This window comes from Carcharodon carcharias, chromosome 28 (genome assembly GCF_017639515.1).
Source record: "Carcharodon carcharias isolate sCarCar2 chromosome 28, sCarCar2.pri, whole genome shotgun sequence".
Classification (NCBI taxonomy): domain Eukaryota; kingdom Metazoa; phylum Chordata; class Chondrichthyes; order Lamniformes; family Lamnidae; genus Carcharodon; species Carcharodon carcharias.
This window is the reverse complement of record NC_054494.1, coordinates 30,691,029-30,707,943: the sequence shown is the minus strand read 5'-3', so window position 1 is coordinate 30,707,943 and position 16,915 is coordinate 30,691,029. Positions and strand designations below refer to the sequence as shown.

The window sequence follows — 16,915 nt, the reverse complement described above, 5'->3', positions numbered from 1 at the left end:
CTTGGCACTGATTGGCAAACTAATTACATAATTATCAGGACACATTGCTAATAACAACAGCAACGTGCTTGAAAGATATATGGCACTGTTACCCAACCATCTGTGATCACGCATTAAATCTGTCATTTATAGTCTGATGTATTTTCCAAGTGCTGTTGTATTTGTGAAAGAGAGCAACCATTAGACAACATCAAATGATGTGATTTTAGAGACTAAATGTCCCCTTTTCACTCATTCATTTTCATTAACCCAAATATTTAAAGCCAATTATTGGAGATTGGCTGATCTGTTGCTGTGCCTCTACCAGGAGATGTTCCCAGAAATTCTGACACCCACCTCTTGTTCCTCCTCTGTCCCACATTGAGTACTTGGTCAAGGTTCCATACTTACATTGCTGAGATTAGGAATTTGGTGGAGCACATCTTATCTTTACATATCCCTGCATGCTGACCCACAATTCCATTTTAATTATTTACCTCTCAGGTCCAACATGCTCCACCCAGTCATGATATAAAAGCAAAGAAATAAGTCTAACTAAGAAATCAGCAGGAAATACTAATACTTTGCCATTTTAAAAAAAGCTCATTAGCATCAAACGGAAGCTCAGAATGTGAGGAAACTAATCAAACAGTCCCATTTATTAATGACGTTTATGGAACAGAAAGGAAAATTGGTCAGAATTTCAGATTTCCTTTGGTAAGAAGGCAGAGAAGGGTGGGCTGAAGAGAACTAAATAAAAGATGAGATTAAAAACCCAACAAACAGAAAGTGTAGGTGAAGACTTAATGAAGCGATAGGTGGATGAGTGCCAATCTAGAGGGTGAAGTTTACGGGCCTTTCTGGACTTTCTGAAGACTCCTTATCCGAATATTACTAACTCCACGAAGTAACATGAAACTTACCCAAAAAACCTGGATTTGGTAAAAACAAGAGCATGAAAGTGGGGGAGGGGGAGAATTGTTTCTCATTGAAAAAGAGCCTTCCATGGGAACTAGTTGATATTTTTAGGGCTATGAAGAAAACTGATAAAGATGACCCAATATAAGTGTGCATTGTGAGTCAAACTTCAAATGTCAAGCGATACATTCTCCAAAATGAGGAAGAGAGAAGTTAGAAAGCAGGAGGGAACTTCTGACCCAAATGATAGCAAATTGTGGAATAAAGAAGAAGGGATGAAAACAGCAGTGGATAGTGAAAAAGGAAAAGATAAGGATATGGAGATCAGGGATCGAGAGAGATGCTGTGAAGGGACTCAGAGATATGGCACGAATTGTTTGAAGGAGACGGTGGGATGTGATTGAGAAATGGATGAAAAGTGGGGAATATTGAACAGCGAGAGAGATGGTGAGAGGGGGATTGAGTGAGAGGGTGGGGAGACGGTTGAGGGACAGGGTGAGGAGAGGGTTGGGGGGTGAGGAGAGGGTTGGGGGGGTGAGGAGAGGGTTGGGGGGAGGGTTGGGGGGAGGGTTGGGGGGGAGGGTGAGGAGAGGGTTGGGGGGAGGGTTGGGGAGAGTGTTGGGGGGAGGGTTGGGGAGAGGTGTGGGGGGAGGGTTGGGGGGAGGGTTGGGGGGAGGGTTGGGGGGAGGGTGGGGAGAGGGTTGGGGGGAGGGTTGGGGGGAGGGTGGGGAGAAGGTTGGGGGGAGGGTGAGGAGATGGTTGGGGGGAGGGTTGGGGGAGGGTTGGGGGGGTGAGGAGAGGGGTGAGGAGAGGGTTGGGGGGAGGGGTGGGGGAGGTTTGGGGGGGTGAGGAGAGGGGTGAGGAGAGGGTTGGGGGGAGGGTGGGGAGAGGGTTGGGGGGGTGAGGAGAGGGTTGGGGGGAGGGTTGGGGGGAGGGTGGGGAGAGGGTTGGGGGGAGGGTTGGGGGGAGGGTTGGGGGGAGGGTGAGGAGAGGGTTGGGGGGAGGGTTGGGGGGAGGGTTGGGGGGAGGGTGAGGAGAGGGTTGGGGGGAGGGTGGGGAGAGGGTGAGGAGAGGGTTGGGGGGGTGAGGACAGGGTTGGGGGGAGGGGTGGGGGAGGGTTGGGGGGAAGGTTGGGGGGAGGGTGGGGGGAGGGTGGGGGAGGGTTGGGGGGAAGGTGGGGGGAGGGTGGGGGAGGGTTGGGGGGAAGGTGGGGGGAGGGTGGGGGGAGGGTGGGGGAGGGTTGGGGGGAAGGTGGGGGGAGGGTGGGGAGAGGGTTGGGGGGAGGGTTGGGGGGAGGGTGGGGGGAGGGTGGGGGGAGGGTGAGGAGAGGGTTGGGGGGAGGGTGGGGGGAGGGTTGGGGGGAGGGTGGGGGGAGGGTTGGGGGGAGGGTGGGGGAGGGTTGGGGGGAGGGTGAGGAGAGGGTTGGGGGGAGGGTGGGGGGAGGGTGGGGGAGGGTTGGGGGAGGGTGAGGAGAGGGTTGGGGGGAGGGTGGGGGGAGGGTTGGGGGGAGGGTGGGGGGAGGGTTGGGGGGAGGGTGGGGGGAGGGTGGGGGAGGGTTGGGGGGAGGGTGAGGAGAGGGTTGGGGGGAGGGTGGGGGGAGGGTTGGGGGGAGGGTGAGGAGAGGGTTGGGGGGAGGGTGGGGGGAGGGTTGGGGGAAGGGTGGGGGGAGGGTTGGGGGGAGGGTGGGGGGAGGGTGGGGGAGGGTTGGGGGGAGGGTGAGGAGAGGGTTGGGGGGAGGGTGGGGGGAGGGTGGGGGAGGGTTGGGGGGAGGGTGAGGAGAGGGTTGGGGGGAGGGTGGGGGGAGGGTTGGGGAGAGGGTTGGGGGGAGGGTGGGGGGAGGGTTGGGGTGAGGGTGGGGGGAGGGTTGGGGGGAGGGTGGGGGAGGGTGGGGAGAGGGTTGGGGGGAGGGTGGGGGGAGGGTTGGGGGGAGGGTGGGGGAGGGTTGGGGGGAGGGTGAGGAGAGGGTTGGGGGGAGGGTGGGGAGAGGGTTGGGGGAGGGTGGGGGGAGGGTTGGGGGGAGGGTGGGGGGAGGGTTGGGGAGAGGGTGGGGGGAGGGTTGGGGGGAGGGTTGGGGGGAGGGTGAGGAGAGGGTTGGGGGGAGGGTGGGGGGAGGGTGAGGAGAGGGTTGGGGGGAGGGTTGGGGGGAGGGTTGGGGGGGGTGAGGAGAGGGTTGGGGGGAGAGTTGGGGGGAGGGTTGGGGGGAGGGTTGGGGGGAGGGTGAGGAGAGGGTTGGGGGAAGGGCGGGGGGAGGGTTGGGGGGAGGGTTGGGGGGAGGGTGAGGAGAGGGTTGGGGGGAGAGTTGGGGGGAGGGTTGGGGGGAGGGTGAGGAGAGGGTTGGGGAGAGGGTTGGGGGGAGGGTTGGGGGGAGGGTTGGGGGGAGGGTTGGGGGGAGGGTTGGTTGGAGGGTGAGGAGAGGGTTGGGGGGAGGGTTGGGGGGAGGGTTGGGGGGAGGGTGAGGAGAGGGTTGGGGGGAGGGTTGGGGGGAGGGTTGGGGAGAGGGTTGGGGGGAGGGTGAGGAGAGGGTTGGGGAGAGGGTTGGGGAGAGGGTTGGGGGGAGGGTTGGGGGGAGGGTTGGGGAGAGGGTTGGGGGAGGGTGAGGAGAGGGTTGGGGGAGGGTGAGGAGAGGGTTGGGGGGAGGGTTGGGGGGAGTGTTGGGGGGAGGGTTGGTTGGAGGGGTGGGGGAGGGTTGGTTGGAGGGGTGGGGGAGGGGTGGGGGGAGGGTTGGGGAGAGGGTTGGGGGGAGGGTTGGGGGGAGGGTTGGTTGGAGGGGTGGGGGAGGGTTGGGGGGGGGGGGGTGATCAATGATTTGAAGGGCAGAAAGTGAAGGATTCCTCAGTGCATTTTCTGCAATTAAATTTAAACCTAATTAGAAAGAAATCAATGATGACTTCACAATGTGTAGTAGCTTTCGATGAATAGTTATCATCCCGAATAACTGATTAGCTCGACTGCTGCAACACTGTATAACTTCAACCCAAGGGAAATTGTAGTAAAAAGTTGCTCAGGCAGAAGAAAGGTTAATGCAGGATGGGAGAACAGTCCAGCCCAGGTTATAATGTGGAGTTTCAGGTGATACTAGATGATGTGTAGTGGTGTCTGGGAGGAGCCAGCTCATGAGCAGAGCTGTACCTGGGAGACGGATATAGTTAAGGGTTTTCAATAATTGCTTATGTTCAACAAAACAAGCCTCCAGACAATTTGGTGGGGCAACAAAAAACCTTACTACAGAAATCACATCATGCTGTCTCTCCGTGTAACCAGATGGTGCAGTCTCCGTAAAATCACATTGTTCAGTCTCTCCACATAATCGCATGTTGCAGTCTCTCTGTGTAATCACATGGTGCAGTCTCTGTATAATCTCATCATGCAGTCTCTGTGTGTAATAACATGGTGCAGGTTCATTGTTTAATCATACGATGCCGTCTCTCTGTACAATCACATGGTGCAGTCTCTCTGCATAATCACATGGTGCAATCTCTGTCTAATCACATGGTGCAGTCTCTCTGTGTAATCACATGGTGCAGTCTCTGTGTAATCACATGGTGCAGTTTCACTGTTAAATCACATGGTGCAGTCTCTACGTAATCACATGGTGAAGACTCTCTGTGTAACCAGATGGTACAGTCTCCGTATAATTACATGGTGCAGTCTCTGTACAATCATATGGTGCATTCCCTTAATGTAATCACATGATGAATGATCGCCATTTAATCACATGGTGCAGACTCTCTCTTTAAACACATGATGAAGTCTCTGTGTAATCACATGGTGCAGTCACTCTGTATAATCACATGGTGCAGTCTCTCTGTGTAAGCACATGGTACAGTCACTGAGTAACCACATGGTGCAGCCCCTGTGTGTAATCATACGATGCAGTCTCTCTGCATAATCGCATGTTGCAGTCTCTCTGCATAATCCCATGTTGCAGTCTCTCTGTGTGATCACATGGTGCGGTCTCTGTGTAATCGCAAGGTGAGGTTTCACTGTTTATGCACGTGGTGCAGTCTCTGTGTAATCACCTGGTGCAGACTCTCTGTGTAATGACCGGATGCAGTTTGTCTGTTCAATCACATGGTGCAGTCTCTATGTAATCACATGGTGCAGTCTCCGTGTGTAATCACATGGTGCAGTCTCTATGTAATCACATGGTGCAGACTCTTTGTATGATCACATGGTGCAATATCTCCATGTAATAACATGGAACAGTCTCTGTATAATCACATGGTGCAGTCTCTGCGTCATCACATGATGCAGTTTCATTGTTTGATCACATGGTGGAGTCTCTCTGTGTAATCACATGGTGCAGTCTCTGTGATCGCATGGTGCAATATCTGTGCAATCTCATGGTGCAGTCTTCATGTGCAATCACATGGTGCAGTCTCTATGTAATAACATGGTACAGTCACTGTATCGTCACATGGAGCAGTGGCTCTGTGAAATCACATGGTGCAGTCTCTGTGTAACCACATGGTTCAGTCTCTCGGTGTAATCACATGATGAATGATCGTTTAATCACATGGTGCATTATCTATGTAAGCACATGGTGCAGTCGCTCTGTATAATCACATGGTGCAGTCTCTCTGTGTAAGCACATAGTACAGTCACTGAGTAACCACATGGTGCAGTCCCTGTGTGTAATCACACGATGCCGTCTCTCTGTACAATCACATGGTGCAGTCTCGCTGCATAATCCCATGTTGCAGTCTCTCTGTGTGATCACATGATGCAGTCTCTGTGAAATCACATGGTGCAGTTCTGTGTAATCTCATGGTGCAGTCTATCTGTATAATCACATGGTGATGTTTCACTGTTTAAGCACGTGGTGCAGTCTCTGTGTAATCACATAGTGCAGTCTCTCTGTGTAATCACATGGTGCAGTCTCTCTGTGTAATCACATGGTGTAGTCTCTGTGTAATCACATGGTGCAGTCTCTGTGTGTAATCACATGGTGCAGTCTCTGTGTAATCACATGGTGCAGACTCTGTAATCACATGGTCCAGTGTTTCTGTGGAATCACATGGTGCAGTCTCTCTGTGTAATCACATGGTGCAGTCTCTGTAGAATCACATGGTGCAGTCTCTCTGTGTAATCACATGGTGCAGTCTATCTGTGTAATCACATGGTGCAGTCTCTGTGTAATCACATGGTGCAGCCTCTGTGGAATCACATGGTGCAGTCTCTGTGTAATCACATGGTGCAGTCTCTGTGGAATCACATGGTGCAGTCTATCTGTGTAATCACATTGCGTAGTCTCACTGTGTAATCACATGTTGCAGCCTCTGAGTAATCATATGGCGCAGTCTCTGAGTAATCACATGGTGCATTCTCTGTTTAGTTACATGGTGCAGTCTCTGTTTAATCACATGGTGCATTCTCTCATTGTAATCACATGATGCAGGATCTCCATTTAATCACATGGTGCAGTCTCTCTGTGTCAACACATGGTACAGTTACTGTGTAATCACATGGTGCTATCCCTGTGTGAAATCACATGGTGCAGTCTCTGTGTAATCACATGGTGCAGTCTCTGTGTAATCACATGGTGTAGACACACTGTGTAATCACATGGTGCAGATGCTCTGTTTAATCACATGGTGCAGTCTCGCTGCATAATCACATGTTGCAGTATCTCTGTGAAATCACATGGTGCTGTTCTGTGTAATCTCATGGTGCAGTCTATCTGTATAATTACATGGTGATGTTTCACTGTTTAAGCACGTGGTGCAGTCTCTCTGTGTAATCACATGGTGCAGTTTCCATGTAATCACATGGTGCAGTCTCTGTGTAATCACATGGTGTAGTCTCTCTGTATAATCACATGGTGCAGTCTATTTGTATAATCACATGGTGCAGTCTCTGTGTAATCATATGGTGCAGTCTCGCTGCATAATCGCATGTTGCAGTCTCTCAGTGTAATCACATGATGCAAGATCTCCATTTAATCACATGTTGCAGCCCCTGTGTAATCACATGGTGCAGTCTCTGTATAATCACATGGTGCAGTCTCTCAGTGTAATCACATGGTGCAGTCTCTGTATAATCACATGGTGCAGTCTCTCAGTGTAATCACACGATGCAAGATCTCCATTTAATCACATGTTGCAGCCCCTGTGTAATCACATGTTGCAGCCTCTGTATAATCACATGATGCAGTCTCTCTGTGTAACCACGTGCTGCATTCTCTGTGCAATCACAAGGTACATTCTCTGTGTAATCAGATCCTGCTGTCGCTTTGTGTAATCACATGGTTCAGTCTCCCTGTTTAAACACATGGTTCAGTCTCTCTGTGTAATTACATGTTGCAGCCTCTGTGTAATCACATGGTGCAATCTCTATGTAATAACAAGGTGCAGTCTCTGTGTAATCAGATGGTGCTGTCTCAATGTAATCACATGGTGCCCCCTCCCTGTGTAATCACATGGTGCAGTCTCTGTGAAATCACAAGGTACATGCTCTGTGTAATCAGGTCGTGCAGTCTCTCTGTATAATCACATGGTGCGGTCTCTGTTTATCACATGGTGCAGTTTCGCTGTTTAATCACATGATGCAGTCTTTCTTTTTAATCACATGGTGCAGTCTCTCTGTGTAATCACATGGTGCAGTCTCCAAATGTAATCACATGTTGCAGCCCCTGTGTAATCACATGGTGCAGCATCTGTGTAATCACATGTTGCAACATTTGTGTAATCACATGGTGCAGTCAATCTGTGTAATCGCATGGTGCAGTCTCTCTGTGTAATCATATGGTGCAGTCTCTGTGCAATCAGATGGTGCTGTCTCTCTGTATAATTACATGGTGCAGTTTTTGTATTAATTACATGGTGGAGTCTCTCTGTGTAATTACATGGTACAGTCTCTCTGATTAAAAACATGGTGCAGTCTCTGAGTAATCACATGATGCAGTTTCCCTGTTTAATCACATGGTGCAGTCTCTCTGTGTAATCACATGGTGCAGTCTCTCTGTGAAATCACTTGATGCAGTCTTTGTGTCATCACAAGGTACACTCTCCATGAAATCAGAGGGTGCTGTTTCAATGTAATCACATGGTGCCCACTCCCTGAGTAATCACATGGTGCAGACTCTCTGTGTAATCACAGGATGCAGTCTCTCTGTATAATCACATGCTGCAGACTCTGTATAATCACGTGGTGCAGTCTCTCTGTGTAATCACATGGTGCAGTTTCCATGTAATCACATGGTGCAGTCTCTGTGTAATCACATGGTGTAGTCTCTCTGTATAATCACATGGTGCAGTCTATTTGTATAATCACATGGTGCAGTCTCTGTGTAATCATATGGTGCAGTCTCGCTGCATAATCGCATGTTGCAGTCTCTCAGTGTAATCACATGATGCAAGATCTCCATTTAATCACATGTTGCAGCCCCTGTGTAATCACATGGTGCAGTCTCTGTATAATCACATGGTGCAGTCTCTCAGTGTAATCACATGGTGCAGTCTCTGTATAATCACATGGTGCAGTCTCTCAGTGTAATCACACGATGCAAGATCTCCATTTAATCACATGTTGCAGCCCCTGTGTAATCACATGTTGCAGCCTCTGTATAATCACATGATGCAGTCTCTCTGTGTAACCACGTGCTGCATTCTCTGTGCAATCACAAGGTACATTCTCTGTGTAATCAGATCCTGCTGTCGCTTTGTGTAATCACATGGTTCAGTCTCCCTGTTTAAACACATGGTTCAGTCTCTCTGTGTAATTACATGTTGCAGCCTCTGTGTAATCACATGGTGCAATCTCTATGTAATAACAAGGTGCAGTCTCTGTGTAATCAGATGGTGCTGTCTCAATGTAATCACATGGTGCCCCCTCCCTGTGTAATCACATGGTGCAGTCTCTGTGAAATCACAAGGTACATGCTCTGTGTAATCAGGTCGTGCAGTCTCTCTGTATAATCACATGGTGCGGTCTCTGTTTATCACATGGTGCAGTTTCGCTGTTTAATCACATGATGCAGTCTTTCTTTTTAATCACATGGTGCAGTCTCTCTGTGTAATCACATGGTGCAGTCTCCAAATGTAATCACATGTTGCAGCCCCTGTGTAATCACATGGTGCAGCATCTGTGTAATCACATGTTGCAACATTTGTGTAATCACATGGTGCAGTCAATCTGTGTAATCACATGGTGCAGTCTCTCTGTGTAATCATATGGTGCAGTCTCTGTGCAATCAGATGGTGCTGTCTCTCTGTATAATTACATGGTGCAGTTTTTGTATTAATTACATGGTGGAGTCTCTCTGTGTAATTACATGGTACAGTCTCTCTGATTAAAAACATGGTGCAGTCTCTGTGTAATCACATGATGCAGTTTCCCTGTTTAATCACATGGTGCAGTCTCTCTGTGTAATCACATGGTGCAGTCTCTCTGTGAAATCACTTGATGCAGTCTTTGTGTCATCACAAGGTACACTCTCCATGAAATCAGAGGGTGCTGTTTCAATGTAATCACATGGTGCCCACTCCCTGAGTAATCACATGGTGCAGACTCTCTGTGTAATCACAGGATGCAGTCTCTCTGTATAATCACATGCTGCAGACTCTGTATAATCACATGGTGCAGTCTCTGTATAATCACATGGTGCAGTCTCTGTATAATCATATGATGCAGTCTCTATATAATCACATGATGCAGTCTGTGTAATCACATGGTGCAGACTCTCTGTGTAATCACAGGATGCAATCTCTCTGTGTAATCACATGCTGCAGTCTCTGTATAATCACATGGTGCAGTCTCTGTATAATCATATGATGCAGTCTCTATATAATCACATGATGCAGTCTGTGTAATCACATGGTGCAGTCTCTCTGTCTAATCACATGTTGCAGTCTCTCTGTGTGATAACATGGTGCAGTCTCTATGTAATCACATGATGCAGTCTCAGTATAATCACATGTTGCAGTCTGTCTGTGTAACAACATGGTGCAGTCTCTGTGTCAACACAAGGTACAGTCTCTGTGTAATCAGATGGTGCTGTCTCAATGTAATCACATGGTGCCCCCTCCATGTGTAATCACATGGTGCAGTCTCTGTGAAATCAAATGATGCAGTCTCCCTGTGTAATCATATGGTGGAGTCTCTCTGTATAATCGTATGGTGCAGTCTCTCTGTGTAATCACATGGTGCAGTCTCCCTGTATCATCACAAGGTACAGTCTCTGTGTAATCAGATGGTGCCGTCTCTGCGTAAACACATGCTGCAGTCCCTCTGTGCAATCACAAGATACATTCTCTGTGTAATAACGTGATGCAGTCTCTGTGTAATCAGATGGTGCTGTCTCAATGTAATCACATGGTGCAAACTCTCTGATTGAAGATATGGTTCAGACTCTGTGAAATCACATGTTGAAGTCTCTGTGTAATAGCATGATGCAGGCTGTATGTAATCACCTGATGCAGACTCTATGTAATCACATGATGCAATTTCTATATAATCGCATGGTGCAGTCTCTCTGTGTAATCACATGGTTCAGACTCTCTGTGGAATCACATGGTTCAGACTCTCTGTGTAATCACATGGTGCAGTTTCCCTGTTTAATCACATGGTGCAGTATCTCTGTATAAGCACATGGTGCAGGATCTGTGTAATCAAATGATGCAGTCTCTGTGTAATCACATGATGCAGTTTCCATATAATCACATGATGCAGTCTGTGTAATCACATGGTGCAGTTTCTCTGTATATTCAGATGGTTTAGTCTTTGTGCAATCACATGGTTCAGTCTGTCTGTGTAATCACATGGCGCAGTCTCTGTATAATCACATGTTGCAGACTCCCTGTGTAATAACATACTGCACTCTCTGTGTAATAACATGGTGCAGTCTCTCTGTGAAATCACTTGATGCAGTCTTTGTGTCATCACAAGTTACACTCTCCATGTAATCAGAGGGTGCTGTTTCAATGTAATCACATGGTGCTCACTCCCTGTGTAATCACATGGTGCAGACTCTCTGTGTAATCACATGATGCAGTCTCTCTGTATAATCACGTGTTGCAGTCTCTGTGTAATCACATGATGCAGTTTCCATATAATCACATGCTGCAGTCTCTGTATAATCACATGGTGCAGTCTCTGTATAATCATATGATGCAGTCCCTATATAATCACATGATGCAGTCTCTGTATAATCATATGATGCAGTCTCTATATAATCACATGATGCAATCTGTGTAATCACATGGTGCAGTTTCTCTGTATATTCAGATGGTTTAGTTTTTGCGCAATCACATGGTTCAGTCTCCCTGTGTAATCACATGGTGCAGTCTCTCTGTCTAATCACATGTTTCAGTCTCTCTGTGTGATAACATTGTGCAGTCTCTGTGTTATCAGATGGTGCTGTCTCAATTTAATCACATGGTGCAAACTCTCTGATTGAAGATATGGTTCAGACTCTGAGAAATCACATGTTGAAGTCTCTGTGTAATGGCATGACGCAGGCTGTATGTAATCACCTGATGCAGACTCTATGTAATCACATGTTGCAATTTCTATATAATCACATGGTGAAGCCTCTCTGCATAATCACATGGTTCAGACACTCTGTGTAATCACATGGTTCGGACTCTCTGTGTAATCACATGGTGCAGTCTCTCTGTGTAATCACATGGTGCAGTCTCTCTGTGTAATCATATGATGCAGTCTCTCTGTGTAATCACATGGTGCAGTTTCCCTGTGTAATCACATGGTCCAGTCTCTCTGTGTAATCACATGGTGCAGTTTCCCTGTGTAATCACATGGTCCAGTCTCTCTGTGTAATCACATGGTGCAGTTTCCCTGTTCAATCAGCTGGTGCTGTCTCTATGTAATCACATGGTGAAGTCCCTCTGTGCAATCACAAGGTACATCTCTGTGTAATCAGATGGTGCTGTCTCAATGTAATCACATGGTGCCCACTCCCTGTGAATCACATGGTGCAGTCTCTGTGAAATCAAATGGCGCAGTCTCCCTGTGTAATCATATGGTGGTGTCTCTCTGTATAATTGCATGGTGCAGTTTCTCTGTGTAATCACATGTTGTAGACTCTGTATAATCACAAGGTGCAGTCTCTGTGTAATCAGATGGTTCTGCCTCTGTGTATAATCACTTCGTTCAGTCTCTCTAAGTAATCACATGGTGCAGTTTTTCTGTGTAATCACATGCTGCAGTCTCTGTATAATCACATGTTGCAGACTCCCTATGTAACAAAATACTGCACTCTCTGTGTAATAACATGGTGCAGTCTCTCTGTGAAATCACTTGATGCAGTCTCTGTGTCATCACAAGGTACACTCTCCATGTAATCAGAAGGTGCTGTCTCAATGTAATCACATGGTGCCCACTCCCTGTGTAATCACATGGTGCAGACTCTCTGTATAATCACGTGTTGCAGTCTCTGTGTAATCACATGGTGCAGTCTCTATGTAATGACATGGTGCAGTCTCACTGTGTAATCACATGGTGCAGTCTCTCTGCGTAATCACATGGTGCAGTTTCCCTGTGTAATCACATGGTGCAGTCTCTGTGTAATCACATGGTGCAGTTTCCCTGTGTAATCACATGGTGCAGTCTCTCTGTATAATCACATGGTGCAGTTTCCCTGTGTAATCACATGGTGCAGTTTCCCTTTGTAATCATGTGGTGCAATCTCCCCGTGTAATCACATGGTGCAGTCTCTGTGTAATCACATGGTGGAGTCTCTGTGTAATCACATGGTGCAGTCTCTCTGTGTAATCACATGGTGCAGTCTCTGTAAAAACATGGTGCAGTCTCTCTGTATAATCACATGGTGCAGTTTCCCTGTGTAATCACATGGTGCAGTTTCCCTTTGTAATCATGTGGTGCAATCTCCCCGTGTAATCACATGGTACAGTCTCTGTGTAATCACATGGTGGAGTCTCTGTGTAATCACATGTCGCAGTCTCTCTTTCTAATCACATGGTGCAGTCTCTCTGTGTAATCACATGGTGCAGTATCCCTGTGTAATCATATGGTGCAGTCTGTCGGTGTAATCACATGGTGCAGTCTCTCTGTATAATCATATGGTGCAGTCTCTCAGTGTAATCACAGGGTGCAGTCTCTCAGTGTAACCATATGTTACAGTGTCTGTGCAATAACACGGTGCAGTCTCTGTGTAATCAGATAGTGAAGTCCCTCTGTGCAATCACAAGGTACATTTTCAGGGTAATCACATGTTGCAGTCCCTCTATGTAATCACATGGTGCAATTTCCCTGTATAACACATGGTGCAGTCACTTTGTGTAATCACATGGTGCAGTCTCCCCATGTAATCACAAGGTGGAGTCTCTTGTATAATCACATGGTGCAGTCTCTCTGTGTAATCACATGGTGCAGTCTCTCTGCATAATCACATGGTGCAGTCTCTCTGCATAATCACACGGTGCAGTCTCTCTGTGTAATCACATGGTGCAGTCTCTCTGCATAATCACATGGTGCAGTCTCTGCATAATCACATGGTGCAGTCTCTCTGCATAATCACATGGTGCAGTCTCTCTGCATATTCACATGGTGCAGTCTCTCTGCATAATCACATGGTGCAGTCTCTCTGCATAATCACATGGTGCAGTCTCTCTGTGTAATCACATGGTGGAGACTCTTGCATAATCACATGGTGCAGTCTCTCTGTGTGATTACATGGTGCAGTTTCCCTGTGTAATCATATGGTGCAGTCTCTCTCTGTAATCACATGGTGCAGTTTCCCTGTGTAATCACATGGTGCAGTCTCTGTGTAAAAACATGGTGCAGTTTCCCTGTGTTATCACATGGTGCAGTTTCCCTGTGTAATCACATGGTGCAGTCTCTGTGTAATCACATGGTGCAGTCTCTGTGTAATCACATGGTACAGTCTCTCTGTGTAATCACATGGTGCAGTCTCTGTGTAATCACATGGTGCAGTCCCTCTGTCTAATCACATGGTGCAGTCTCTCTGTGTAATCACATGGTGGAGTCTCTTGTATAATCACATGGTGCAGTCTCTCTGTGTAATCACATGGTGGAGTCTCACTGTATAATCACATGATGCAGTCCTTGTGTCATCAAGAGGTACCGTCTCTGTTTAATAAGATGGTGCTGTCTCTATGTAATCACATAGTGCATTCTCTCAGTGTAATCACATGTTGCAGTCTCTGTGTAATCACATGTTGCAGTCTCTCTGTATAATCACATGGCGCAGTCTCTCTGTGTAATCACATGGTGCAGTCTCTCTGTGTAATCACCCATGGTGCAGTCTCCGTGTAATCACATGGTGCAGTCTATGTGTAATCACATGGTGCAGTTTCTCTGTGTAATCACCCATGGTGCAGTCTCCGTGTAATCACATGGTGCAGTCTATGTGTAATCACATGGTGCAGTTTCTCTGTATAATCACATGGTGCAGTTTCCCTGTGTAATCAGATGGTGCAATATCCCTGTATAACACATGGTGCAGTCTCTTTGCGTAATCACATGGTGCAGTCTCCCCATGTAATCACAAGGTGGAGTCTCTTGTATAATCACATGGTGCAGTCTCTCTGTGTAATCACATGGTGCAGTCTCTCTGCATAATCACATGGTGCAGTCTCTCTGTGTAATCACATGGTGGAGTCTCTTCATAATCACATGGTGCAGTCGCTCTATGTATCACATGGTGCAGTCTCTCTGTGTAATCACATGGTGCAGTCTCTCTGTCTAATCACATGGGGGAGTCAGTTGCATAATCACATGGTGCAGTCTCTCTGTGCAATCACATGGTGGAGTCTCTCTGTGTGATTACATGCTGCAGTCTCCGTGTAATCACATGGTGGAGTCTCTTGTATAATCACATGTTGCAGTCTCTCTGTGTAATCACATGGTGCAGTATCCCTGTGTAATCATATGGTGCAGTCTGTCGGTGTAATCACATGGTGCAGTCTCTCTGTATAATCATATGGTGCAGTCTCTCAGTGTAATCACATGTTACAGTGTCTGTGCAATAACACGGTGCTGTCTCTGTGTAATCAGATAGTGAAGTACCTCTGTGCAATCACAAGGTACATTTTCGGTGTAATCACATGTTGCGGTCCCTCTATGTAATCACATGGTGCAGTCTCTCTGTGTAATCACATGGTGCAATTTCCCTGTATAATCACATGGTGCAGTCTCTCTGTGTAATCACATGGTGCAGTCTCTCTGTCTAATCACATGGTGCAGTCTCTCTGTGTAATCACATGGTGCAGTCTCTCTGTGTAATCACATGTTGCAGTCTCTCTGTGTAATCACAGGGTGCAGCCTCTCTGTGCAATCACATGGTGCAGTCTCTGTGTAATCACATGGTGCAGTTTCCCTGTATAATCACATGGGGGAGTCAGTTGCATAATCACATGGTGCAGTCTCTCTGTGTAATCACATGGTGCAGTCTCTGTGTAATCACATGGTGCAGTCTCTCTGTGTAATCACATGGTGCAGTCTCTCTGTGTAATCACATGGTGCAGTCGCCCTGTGTAATCACATGGTGCAATTTCCCTGTATAACACATGGTGCAGTCTCTTTGCATAATCACATGGTGCAGTCGCCCTGTGTAATCACATGGTGCAGTCTCTGTGTAATCACATGGTGCAGTCTCTCTGTGTAATCACATGGTGCAGTCTCTCTGTGTAATCACAGGGTGCAGTCTCTCAGTGTAATCACATGTTACAGTGTCTGTGCAATAACACGGTGCAGTCTCTGTGTAATCAGATAGTGAAGTCCCTCTGTGCAATCACAAGGTACATTTTCGGTGTAATCACATGTTGCAGTCCCTCTATGTAATCACATGGTGCAGTCTCTCTGTGTAATCACATGGTGCAGTCGCCCTGTGTAATCACATGGTGCAATCTCTGTGTAATCACATGGTGCAGTCTCTCTGTGTAATCACATGGTGCAGTTTCACTGTATAACACATGGTGCAGTCTCTCTGCGTAATCACACGGTGCAGTCTCTGTGTAATCACATGGTGCAGTGTCAGTGTAATCACATGGTGCAGTTTCTCTGTGTAATCACATGGTGAAGTCTCTGTGTAATCACATGGTGCAGTCTCTCTGTGTAATCACATGGTGCAGTCTCTGGATAATCACATGTTGCAGTCTCTGTATAATCACATGTTGTAGTCTCTCTGTGTAATAACATACTGCACTCTCTGTGTAATAACATGGTGCAGTCTCTCTGTGAAATCACTTGATGCAGTCTCTGTGTCATCACAAGCTACAGTCTCCATGTAATCAGAAGGTGCTGTCTCTATGTAATCACATGGTGAAGTCCCCCTGTGCAATCACAAGGTACATTCTCTGTGTAATCAGATGGTGCAGTCTCTCTGTGTAACCACATGGTGCAGTTTACCTGGGTAATCAGATGGTGCTGCCTCTTTGTATAATCACTTCGTTCAGTCTCTCTATGTAATCACATGGTGCAGTTTCTCTGTGTAATCACATGGTGCAGACTCTGCATAATCACATGTTGCACTCTCTGTTTTTAATCACATGCTGAAGTCTCTGTATAATCATATGTTGCAGTCTCTGTATAATCACATGTTGCAGTCTCTCTGTGTAATAATATACTGCACTCTCTGTGTAATAACATGGTGCAGTCTCTCTGTGAAATCACTTGATGCAGTCTCTGTGTCATCACAAGGTACAGTCTCCGTGTAATCAGGGGGTGCTGTCTCTATGTAATCTCATGTTGCAGTCTTTCTGTGTAATCACATGGTGCAGTCTCTGTGAAAGCACATGGTGCAGTCTCTCTGTGTTATCACATGGTGCACTTTCTCTGTGTAATCACATGGTGGAGTCTCTCTGTATAATCACATAGTGGAGTCTGTTGTATAATCACATGGTGCAGTCTCTGTGTGTAATAACATGGTGGAGTCTCTGTGTAATCACATGGTGCAATCTCTCTGTGTAATAACATGGTGGAGTCTCTGTGTAATGGCATGGTGCAGTCTCCCTGTGTAATCACATGGTTAGGTCTCTCTGTGTAATCACATGGTGCAGTGTCAGTGTAATCACATGGT

The 16,915-nt window shown here is 47.2% G+C and overlaps 1 protein-coding gene across 1 annotated transcript in view; it reads right to left on the bottom strand.

Moving 5' to 3' along the window:
• Positions 1–16,915, bottom strand: part of LOC121270791 (glutamate receptor ionotropic, delta-1-like) — a 1,188,003-nt gene that overhangs the window by 104,950 nt on the left and 1,066,138 nt on the right. The gene's annotated exons all lie outside the window — the stretch shown is intronic.